The 11,806-nt window shown below is 49.7% G+C and overlaps 1 protein-coding gene across 3 annotated transcripts in view; it reads right to left on the bottom strand.

Moving 5' to 3' along the window:
* Window positions 1–1,546: 1,546 nt before the first annotated feature.
* The window catches only part of LOC142254618 (uncharacterized), a 49,668-nt gene continuing 39,408 nt past the window's right edge, over window positions 1,547–11,806 (bottom strand). For 2 of the 3 annotated variants that reach the window (XM_075325755.1, XM_075325759.1), the window contains exon 7: window positions 1,574–1,629. The gene's annotated coding sequence lies outside the window, so the exon portion shown is untranslated. Of the gene's footprint in view, window positions 1,630–11,806 lie in introns of all 3 variants that reach the window. The other variant, XM_075325756.1, reaches the window with a different exon arrangement.

Below are 11,806 nucleotides of genomic sequence, written 5' to 3'. Positions count from 1 at the left end.
GGATGAATCCTAGACCCCCCATCCAGAGCTTCTTGGATTGCCCTTGTGAATGTCATAATCCCTCTAGAGCAATTTGTATTCAAGAACAGGGGTTCTTTAAATAAATTTGAGAAAATCAGGGGCGGGTGGCTGAGATCGCCCTTGACAGGGGATTCGCCCAGCTCCCTGGCTTCAAACTTACATGACTTTTCGTCTTAAAGTTCTTTTTCTGTTATAATAATTACTCGGACGGTGGACTCTTATAGAATGTATTGGTTTTCATGCTGGTAGTGGGACACGGTTCCCAGCATTTGATAATATTATTCTGCGTCTTTTTGGTATTGCAAGTTTTGGATACAACCTGTGATTGAATACTTATGTACCTTTTAATGTTCAAATTTTATCCTTCATTTACTAATCGCTATATTGATTGGTGATTCTATGTTATACTTAACCTTCAATAAAACGAGTTTAAAAAAAAAAAACAGTTGCAGACTGGTCGGATGGGTGTCTCCGTTCTCCGGTGCCAGCGCCTCCTCTTTAAGCCATCTTTGTCCTCCTTCTTCTGAAGCCTGAGTGCATGATGCATCCTACATCATGCCCACAAGCCAGCATTGAGGTCCTGCGCAAACCGCAGTGTCAGCCTGTGTACATGACGTAGGACGCGTCATGCACCAAGGCTTCAGAAGAATGTGGACAAAGATGGCCGAAAGAGGAGGCGCTGGTACCGGAGAACGGAGACACCCATTTGACCAGTCTGCACGCACCAGACCGACTGTAAGGTAAGTATTATAAAGTGATTTTTACATTCTACACAGCGGCCTGGGCTCTTATATACAGCATGTTAGAATGCTGTATATAAGAGCCCACTAGTGGTGGCCGCAGCTTATAGTCGCCAAATCTGGTGACAGGTTCCCTTTAGTAACTAAAAAAACACAAAAGGGTGACAGATTCTTTTTATCCTTAGGCACGCCCTCTACAGCTTAATAAAACAGCAGACACAGCTGGCTGCTATTCTGTTGAATCTGCGAGGAGCGAATTGCCCAAAATTTGTATTTTGGAGAATACACATAGTTTAAAAAAGATTCTAGTAGAATTCATCCAGGGGCTTCCTCTTAAAATCTCAAAATTCTTGCTTGGACCTGTAGAAAGTTTTATAAAAGGAAACGTTTTCATTTTAATTTATATTTTGCTCAATTAAAAACAAATAATAATATTTAAACAAAACATTAAAAAATTAATACTTTAATTTTTTTTCAAATATTGATATTTTTTTTGGGGGGGACGACACCTTCCCTTTAATTTCTTAGAAGATAATCTCTCATTGCCATCACAAACAGAAATTAATATTGTCAGGTGTCCACATTTGTAGAAACTTCTATAGATTTTATCTCAATTTATATTGGGAAAAGAATGAAAGAAAAAGTTTACGATTGTTAATTGTGGATTCATGTTAGTGACACCGTACTCTGCATTTTATCTTTTGTCTGTGCCTTATTAAAATGCCTTTTTTTTTTTTTTGCTAGCACGGCGCTCATATCGAATGCAAGTCAACTCCTCCTTACCTTGCCGGTGACAGGGATATCAACAGAACCCCAGGTTTACGCTCCCCGGTGAACCGAGCCTGAGGCAAAATCAGCTGTAATAATTCTAGTTAGTGGAAGTAAAAAAGAGTATTAACAGGAGCAGGAATTCAACACACAATTAAGTTATTTTATTAAACCTTCACTTGGACTAGAATTTAAAATGGCATTTAGAATATAAAAAAATTATAAAATTTTACTCTTTATGATATAAAACTCAAAATCTTTGCAAATAAAAGAAAAAAAACCAAAAGTTAATATTAAAATTAATAATAAAAGCTTTTTACAAGATCTAAAAGTGTATAAAGATGTGCATTATCCAAAATGGAAGTAGGTAATAGTAATGACTCTACGCAACGGCAATTCCGCCATTTAACGTCTTTGTAATCTTCCATTTTCCTTTTTTTCCCCGCAGGTTTTTGCTTCTTTTCCTGGCTGTAACAACTTCATATTTCCCTGAAATGCCTCCCAGTAATAGCTTTGACTCTATGAACATAAGCTGGTGCAGTAGTCATAAGGGAAAGTTTTTTTTAAGAAGAGAGAAATCCCCTTAGGAATGCAGTTTCCACTTATAAATGTTTCATTTAACACTCTTCCAGCTCAAGAAATTTTGTGCAACAAAGATCCCAAATTACTCGGTGATGATTTATGACAAACAAACTGAAGCCTTGTAGGATTTCGCTGAAGCTTTGGCTAAATAACATTTTCACTTTTGTAATTGACGTCAATGTGAGGAAGACAGGTAAGAGACAAGATAATAAGAGTCATTATAGGTAAAAATGGCCTAATGTTAAAGGAATTTCAATCCCATATTAATATTCAATAGTCTATATTCATTATACCATATTTTTCGTTTTATAAGACGCACCGGAATATAAGATGCACCCCAAATTTAGAAATAAAAAAGGTAAAAAAAATGGGATCCGTTTTATACATCGGTGGTGTCTTACCGGAGAGGGGTCGCAGGAGGCAGGGGCGGTGCTGGAGAGCGACGATGCTGAATGCGCTGCGGTGGGGACTGTGCTGGCAGCAGCGGGGGCTGTGCTGGCTGTGTGTTGCAGGGTGGTTCGGCCACTGTCCCAGATGCTCTGCCAGTGGTGCAGGCTTCAAAGAAATAGCGCCCAGAGTTGGCGCGTGCGTAGAATGACAAGCTGAGATCTCATCTGCGCATGCACTACCTCCGAGCGGCATTTTCCTTAAGTCTAATGCACAGAGATCAATGGGCCAGAGGCGGTGTGTGCACAGATGAGATCTTGAGCCAAGAGCTCCATCTGCGCACGTGCCGATGGGAAGCCCAGTCGTCCCAGGGACATCGATCCACCTTCAGGGACGCCACAGGGTCCTTTTTGTGTATTTGGCAAGGCGACAGGTATGTCGATTTTTGTGTATGTTTCGTGACGCCACTCACGGTTTGCGGTCAGGATTATGGGTGACCGCCACTGCAGGTTTTAACGAGCTTCTGGGGCTGATGGGGTCTGCAGTCGGGTGGTATGGCCTCCCGTGAGTGAGGCTGGCCCCAGAGGCTCAGGTGTGTAGAACAACAGGTCCCAGAATAACTCAGTCTCAGTCCAGAAAGTCTTTCAACTGATCTTTACTCACTTCAGATGTTTCTGTGAGGTACCCGGGCGATGCTGAGATAACCAGGTTGAACCAGGGCTCCTTCAGGCCGTCTGAGGGTAACCATTAACTTGCCATCCGAGCACTTCTTTGTTCGGATAACCCCTGACCTGAAGTACTGTGGGGTCTATCCAGGGAGTCGCTACTGCCTTTTCTCCCCTATGTTCAGCCTGTTGCCGGCAGCGTGGACCAGGTGAGATGGCTTCTGGCTATGTCTCCTATGGGTCCCTGCGTTGCTGCTGAGGCTCAGACCTATGAGGTTGGTGAGGTAGTTGAAGTTCCCCTCACCGGCAGGTTTAGCAGATAAACAAGAGTCTGTCATTGGGACCTGTATCCCGTACGTGCCTAGTCACCAGGAGTCACCGTACTCAACCGACTCTCTTCCCCGGTCTTTCAGACTGACTTTCTGTTAACCGTTCTCCCCCGCTAACAGCTACTACACGTGCAGGGTCTGACTAGCGTGTGTGAATGTCTGCGTCTCTGAGCAACCGCGCTCACTGCCACCAGACTGGCTTGCTCCACCTCTTTCCTGACAGCCTCTGCAGCTTAGCTTCCAGCCCCTCCACTACACCCTTTGACAAAAATTGAAGGCTAGCCTCTTCCAGAGGCTACCCAAGGGTCCCATCTAATGGTGTGGGAGAACTGGTTGCTATGTATCTGTGCGTACACACCTCATTCTGGCCTTTAGAATTACCTGTAAGCACTGTCCCAGCATGGGTGTGTTGCGGGCGGAGGAGGGGACGCTGCGCTCACCCACTGCTCGGGTCCGGCTGCTGCTGCTGCTGCTCGGTCGGTGGCTCGAGCGGTGGGCCGGATCCCGGGGACCTGAGCGGCGCTCCTCGCCCGTGAGTGAAAGGGGGTGGTTTGGTTTAGGGATAGTGTCCGTGACGCCACCCACGGTTGTGGTGAGGTTGTGACACCACCGCTGCTCTGGACGGGTATCCCGGGAGCGGTGACAGGGAGCAGCTTGGATATTGTTGTGTCGCCCGTGGATCAGGGGGTACTCAGATCCGGGCCACGGGGTCACTTCTGTGGGTATCACGGTGGCGTGACCCGGTCTGTGATCCCAGGCTCCACAGTAAAAGGGGATTTGGTAAGGGAGATTGTCCGTGACGCCACCCACGGTTGTGGTGAGGTTGTGACACCACCGCTGCTCTGGACGGGGATCCCGGGAGTGATGGTATGGAGCAGCTAGATGTTAGTTCTCCCCTCCGTGGGTAAGGGGGTTGGTTGTCCCGGGGCCCGGTGAGGTAGGTGGATGGGTAGCAGGCTCGTTATGGGGCCTGGTGAGGTGCAGGGTCGCAGGGGCAGCGCTGTGCCGCACGGCACTGGGTACTCACTCAGCCAGTAATCACGACACAGTCCTTGGTAAAACACTCGGCTGGATGGACGGGTGCCCACAGACGGCTGCGGTTGTTGTTTCTCCCCTGACCCAGTTTGGTGGTGTAAGTCCTTTCTTCCACCTCCGTGCACACTCCTCCTGCGCTCCGGCTTCCAGCTGGCTCCCCGGTTCGGTACCGGTGGGCCACCGCCCAGCCCCGGCTACCTACGGTTCCACCAACTGTCTCCCCGGCTCCCTGCAGACGGCCACTACCGTCTGCCTGACTCTCTGCTGCACGAGGGCCCTAGGCTCCAATCCTAGGCCCCAGTCTGCGTCTGCCTCTCTGCAGACCTCCTCTCTCTTCCTCTCCTAGGACTTGACTGCGCTTGTTTCCTGCCTCAGGCCAGCTAACTCCTGGGTGGGCGTCTCCATCTCCTGACTCCGCCCACCTGGTGTGTCTGTCTGAGCCCGAGGAAAGGAATCAGGTTTCACTGGGGATGTCTGCTGTGAAACTGCTGGTGGTGGGGGTGTTTGTGTGTTGTTACCTGTGGCCCCTGGCTTGTCCAGGGCGCCACATTGTTTTCTCCCCTCCGTGGGTAGGGGGGTTGGTTGTTCCGGGGCCCGGTGAGGGGTAGGGATGGCAGGCGGGCTACGGGGTCTGGTGAGGTGCAGGGTCGCGGGGGCAGTGCCGTGCCACACGGCACGGTGGCACTCACTCAGCCAGTGATGAATGCAAAATCTCCGGTAAAACAAGCGGCTGGATGGATGGGTCCCACAGACGGATGCGGTGTTTTTCCCCTGACCCCAGGTTGGTAGTGTAAGTCCTTTCCTTCACCTTCGTGTACGCTCCTCCTGCACTCCGGTTTCCAGCTGGCTCCCCGGTTCGGTACCGGACGGGCCACTACCCTGTCCCGGCTACCTACGGTTCCACCAAGACTGTCTTCCCGGCTCCTGCAGACGGCCACTACCGTCTGCCTCACTGGCTACACGAGGGACCTAGGCTCCAACCTAGGCCCCAGTCTGCGTCTGCCTCTCTGCAGACCTCCTCTCCTCTGCCTGGACTTGTCTGAGCTGGTTTTTGCCTCAGGCCAGCTAGACTCCTCGGTGGGCGTGCCCATCTGCCTGACTCCGCCCACCTGGTGTGTCTGTCTGAACCCGAGGGAAGAAATCAGGTCTCACTGGGGATGACTACTGTGACCTGCTGGGGGTGGGGGTGTGTGTGTGTTGTTACCTGTGGCCCCTGCCTTGTCCAGGGCGCCACAGGTGCAGTACTCAGTGGTGCCTGACTAGGTCAGGGGCGCCACACCAACTCCAGGTGCCATTATTTGAAGCCCACACCGCCAACAGAGCATCTGGGATGTCTGTTCCACACAGCCCCCAGCCCACACAGCAGCCCCCCCGCAGGCAGCACGGCACACCGCAGTCAGCACAGTGCCCATTCTCCACCTCCCAGTAAACTACACTTGTATTTTAAGACACACCCCTCATTTTCCTCCCAAATTTTTGGGAGAAGTGCGTCTTATAATCCAAAAAATATGGTAAGTAGTGTTATAGGAATTTTAGTCTCGTATTAATAGTTGGACATTATAAGGGTACTTTCACACTTGCGTTCAGCGGAGTCCGTCACTATGGAGAATAGCGCAGTCCGTTAACGCACTGCGCTATTCTCCATAGACTTGTATGGACAACGCACTGTAACGCAAATGTCAGCGTTGCATCCGCTGGACGACGCAGCGTCGTTATTTTGATGCTGCGTCGGGCGGAAGAAACGCAGTATGTAACTTTTTTTGAGCAGCGCAATCCATAGGATTTCACTGCGCATGCTCTTTTTTTTTTAAATCACAAACTTTATTTTGTCTTTTGGTGGCCGAACGTTCAGCTGAGCGCTCGCCCGCATGTGAGAGCACTCAGCTGAGCGACCGGCCACCAGCATGCCCGGCATGTGAAAGCGCTCATTAGAGCGCCCGCCCGCCGGCATGCCTGGCCGCCGGCATGTGAGAGCGCTCAGCTGAGTGACCGGCCGCCGGCTATTGAGAGCGATCAGCTGATCGTTCACAATAATCTGCTGCCGGTAAAACTGTAAAGAAGAAAAAAAAAAAAAAGCTTTCCATTGTTTTATACGATCCGTAGCATCCGTTGTGCCACTATATGCAACGCATCCGTTGCATCCGTCACACAACGCAATGCTACAGAAGCCGTCCAACGCAAGTGTGAAAGTAGCCTAAAGGTACCGTCACACTAAGCAACATTGCTAGCAACATCGCTGCTGAGGCACAACTTGCTAGCGATGTTGCTGTGTGTGACATCCAGCAACAACCTGGCCCCTGCTGTGAGGTCGTTGGTTGTTGCTGAATGTCCTGGGCCATTTTTTAGTTGTTGCTCTCCCGCTGTGAAGCACACATCGCTGTGTGTGACAGCGACAGAGCAACAACTGAATGTGCAGGCAGCAGGAGCCGGCTTCTGCGGATGCTGGTAACCAATGTAAACAGCGGGTAACCAAGAAGCCCTTACCTTGGTTACCCGATATTTACCTTCGTTACCAGCGTCCGCCGCTCTCAGCTGTCAGTGCCGGCTCCTGCTCCTTGCACACATAGCCAGACCACACATCGGGTAATTAACCCGATGTGTACTGTGGCTAGGAGTGCAGGGAGCAGGAGCCGGCACTGACAGCTGAGAGCGGCGGACGCTGGTAACGAAGGTAAATATCGGGTAACCAAGGTAAGGGCTTCTTGGTTACCCGCTGTTTACCGTGGTTAGCAGCGACCGCAGAAGCCGGCTCCTGCTGCCTGCACACGTAGCAGAGTACACATCGGTTAATTAACCCGATGTGTACTGTGGCTAGGCGTGCAGGGAGCCAGCGCTAAGCGGTGTGTGCTGGTAAGCAAGGTAAATATCGGGTTGGTTACCTGATATTTACCTTAGTTACCAAGCGCAGCATGCTTCCACGTGTAGCGACGCTCCAGCGATCCCTGTCAGGTCAGGTTGCTGGTGGGATCGCTGGAGCGTCACTTAGTGTGACATCTCACCAGCGACCTCCTAGCAACTTACCAGCGATCCCTATCAGGTTGTATCGTTGTTGGGATCGCTGGTAAGTTGTTTGTTTGACTGTGCCTTAAGTAATTGTAATACTCTGTACTTATGATGCTGATGTATGAAGAAGGGGGAGAGATGCTTTGTTTATCTAGGCTTCTCCTGTCTGGACAATAGGGCAGAAGAAAGAGATTTATTCAAGTCCAAACAAAGTCTAGAATAGATAATGGCTACAAGTTCCTTATCTGGTGAGCAGAGAATTAAAGGCCCCTTTACACACTGAGACTTTCTAGCGATCCCACCAGCGATCTCGACCTGGCCGGAATCGCTGGAAAGTCTCTAACAGTCGCTGGTGAGCTTTCAAACAGGCAGATCTGGCCAACGACACAGCAGCGATACGGACCTGCAGAACGACCTCGCTGGAAAGGGAACGCTAGCACACTTATGGGCTGAGTCGCTAACGATGTCATTGTAAAGGTGTCAAACACACCGATACATGCTGCGCAGCGGGAAACAAAGGACCAAAGAATGGTCCTGAACGACTTTTAGCGATCAGCGACCTCACAGCGGGGGCCAGGTCACTGATGCGTGTCACACACTGTAATGTCGCTGGGGAGGTTGCTATTACGTCACAAAACCGGTGACGTTACAGTGATATCGCTAGTGATGTTGCAGTGTGTAAAGGGGCCTTAAGCGGGCTTTACACGCTACGATATATCTAACGAGATGTCGCAGGGTCACGTCATAAATGACGCACATCCAGCATCGTTAGTGATATCGTATTGTGTGACAGCTATGAACGAGCAGAAATACTCACCTTCTCGTTCATCGTTGACACGTCGCTTATTTTCTAAAAATCGAACATCCTGTTGTTCTTTGTTCCCGAGGCAGCACACATCGCTCCGTGTGACACCCCGGGAACGATGAACTGCAGCTTACCTGCGGCCGCCGGCAATGCTGAAGGAAGGAGGTGGGCGTGATGTTTATGTCCCGCTCATCTCCGCCCCTCCGCTTCTATTGGGCGGCCGCTGTGTGACGTCGCTGTGATGCCGAACGTCCCTCCCCCTTCAGGAAGTGGATGTTCGCCGCCCACAGCGAGGTCGTTTGGGAGGTAAGTACTGTACGTGTGACGGGGGTTACAACATTGTGCAACACGGGCAAGAAATTGCCCATGCTGCACAAACAATGGGGGCGGGTGCAATCGCAAATGCGATTGCACGATTAATTGTAACGTGTAAAGCAGCCTTAAAGGCTAGGGTGATATGTGATTGTTTGCAGCTATTACCTTTGAATGCATAGCTTTAAAAAGACAGATTTAAATATAGAAAAACAGACACTCCTGCCTATTGATTCTGGATGGTGTTTTTGAGCTCTCTCCTCATATATGAGAATAAAGTCTTCAACGACAACAGATGACATTGGCCTCCTTGATTGATAAATAAGAAATTCTCCTGTCACTTAACATAGCTGTATACATAAAGATCAATATTGGATTTATGCTGAATAAGCAATATCTCTAAGAAAGGTTATTTGCAAGTATTAAAATTAAAGGGGTATTCCCATGTCCGAGATCATATCCCAATATGTAGCATGTGTAATAATAATATTAGCAAATACCTCCAATTAGAAAAGCAATATAGTTCTCCTGATCTAGCCTCTTACCTCATCTGCAGGGCATTGCAGCTAAGGTATCCATGGTTACAACCATCAGCAACTAACATGGATGCCGAAGCTGCAATGCCCTGTACATGAGGTAAAAGCAATAGCTAATCAGAAGAACTATGCTACATTTCTAATTGGAGGTATTTGATACTATTATTAATATTACACCTACTACATATTGGGATAGGATCTTGGAAATGGGAATATCTCTCTAATGTTAATTTTTCAGCACCATTTTGTTTTCTAAAAAAAAATTAGCTTCTTAAAGATAATCTTTAAGACACAAAGTGTGGACAAGGGGACCTGACAACTAGCTAGCTAGAGAACAGACCACTAACTAAGTAACCATGTTGTTCAGGCACCTCCCCTTGTGGGGGGAAAGTGTCTTAAGTACCCAGTGCTTCTCAGTGATGGCCTGAGAGGTACTTCCAGTAAATGGCACTCTGGCCCTTTAAGAGAAGGGCAGCTGTGCGTGCACCCTAGGCACATTCCCGGAAGACCTATGCATGAACATGCTCCGGGAGAAGAAAGAAAAGGATGCACATGTGGTAGACTGCGGGAAAGGAAGACTTCGTGGTACGGGCAGGCCGCGGCAGTGACTAGGATGGCATCCTGCTGGGGACACCAATGCAGGGATGTCAGCGCTGCAATTAGTAATGAAAAGTCACATTTACAATGCAGGTGGAAAGCCACTTTAGTCAAGAGTATTCAATGCATCCCATAATTACGTTGATGCTCTGCTCATGGCACTAACAGTTTTTCTGACACAATCATTCCTATACTTAGAGTCCCTATTAAGTCGCACCCTCACATAGGACACAATTTCCCTGCTGACAGGTTCTCATTAAATTATTTTATTCACTGCCAGATATGGTTCTCCTACATAAGGACGGGAGTGCCGTATTTCCACAATAATAATTCTCCTACGTTCGTGCTATGTAATCACCTGGACATCTGCTTCTGGTACAAAGCAGCATTGCCTTTTACTCTGGAGACGGGGCTTGTAATAAATGAGACATTATGACCGGCATCATAAGGCAGTACAAGCACTGTCCTGAGTCCCGCGGTGACGGGATCCAGCAAATCCCCAGGTAATTCAGAGGCACAAGACTGGTGTCCCTTTCCATGTCCCTTTCCTGGTTGTCTTCCTACGCTGGCTTTGCCCTCCTGCCGTGTGTCTGACACACAGTGCCCTAAACCGGTGTCCGCGGACCGTGTTTTCTGGGGCTCTTCTGCCTGATCCCCTGGCCATCCATGTTCACCTTTTCAGCGGATTCGCATCTGATGGTGGCTTTGGCACATGAAGATACCTCAACCTCCGGTGTCGCTAGCTGAGCCTGATTGTTCTTCACTAGTCTAGGAGCCGGTCACCTTTGCGGCCTAGTCCCTACACCCCACGCTCCAGGTCGCGCTGATCACCGCTGGCCATCACGCACACACGGTCCTTTGACAGCACAGGTGCTCCATTCCACTCCCTTGCTTCTCTGTCTTCTTCCTGGAGAGGTGGGGCTTTTGAGCCATTTGGTAAGTTTCATTTCTCTGCAACACCTCGGCGGTGGGCAGGCATGGCTCTTTGCGCTGTTTTGCGATCCAGCCCACAAAGGGAGGACACACTAATCCCTTCTGATTACACATGGCGCATGTTCTTTTTTGGTAGACACTATTACACAGTCTCTAGGTACACAGCACCCATTGTAACGGGCGCGAAATCCTGTTCTGATGTCACGTTTTGACACACCCACAAGAGCCGTGGGGCACTCAGAACCGGGCCAGGGGTCCTGGGTCTTGGGGAGGTCACGGCAGCAGGGGCCCAACTCCGTGACCCTGGTGGTGTTTAATATAACAAATTGGGGAATGATTAATCGTGATGCCACCTGTGGTCTTCGGGTAGGTATGGCCGAAACTGCTTAGACGGGACCGCTGGGGCAGATGGTAATGCCGCTTAGATGGCACAGCTCCCCAAAAGTGGAGCTGGGACCCCAGGGCAACCGTAGGCAGTTGTTAGCCGATAAAGTGTTGGTACAACGTGGGGCTGGCAGAGCAGGCAATGATTCCAGGACACAGCTGGTAGCAGTCATTAGTTCTTTTATTCACACTTGTCAGTTCCAGATAATCATGTCCGGACAGTCAAATGCTATCCTTGGAGTGCTGAGTCCTATGGTGATGGGATCCAGCCGATCCCCAGGTAATTCGGAAGCACAAGACCGGTGTCCTTTCCTGGTCGTCTTCCTACACTGTCTTCACCCTCCTGCCCTGCGTCTCACACACAGTGCCCTGAGCCGGTGTCCGCGGACCGTGTTTTCTGGGGCTCTTCTGCCTGATCCACTGGCCCTCCATGATCACCTTTTCAGCGGATTCGCATCTGGTGGTGGCTTTGGCACATGAAGATACCTCAACCTCCGGTTTCGCTAGCTGAGTTTGATTGTTCTCCACTAGTCTAGGAGCCGGTCACCTTTGCGGCCTAGTCCCTACACACCGGTGTGTCAGATGTGGATGTGAGCCCACGGGTGGATCTCTCGCTTCCCGTGGCTCTAGGACTCCTTCTTTATTTCTTTCCTCCTTCTGGTCCTAGGATGAGCTCCTCTGGCTCCAGTCCCCAGGTCCTCTCTCCTTC

Source organism: Anomaloglossus baeobatrachus, chromosome 10 (assembly GCF_048569485.1).
Source record: "Anomaloglossus baeobatrachus isolate aAnoBae1 chromosome 10, aAnoBae1.hap1, whole genome shotgun sequence".
NCBI classification, from domain to species: Eukaryota; Metazoa; Chordata; class Amphibia; order Anura; family Aromobatidae; genus Anomaloglossus; species Anomaloglossus baeobatrachus.
This window is presented reverse-complemented; position numbering and strand designations above follow the sequence as displayed.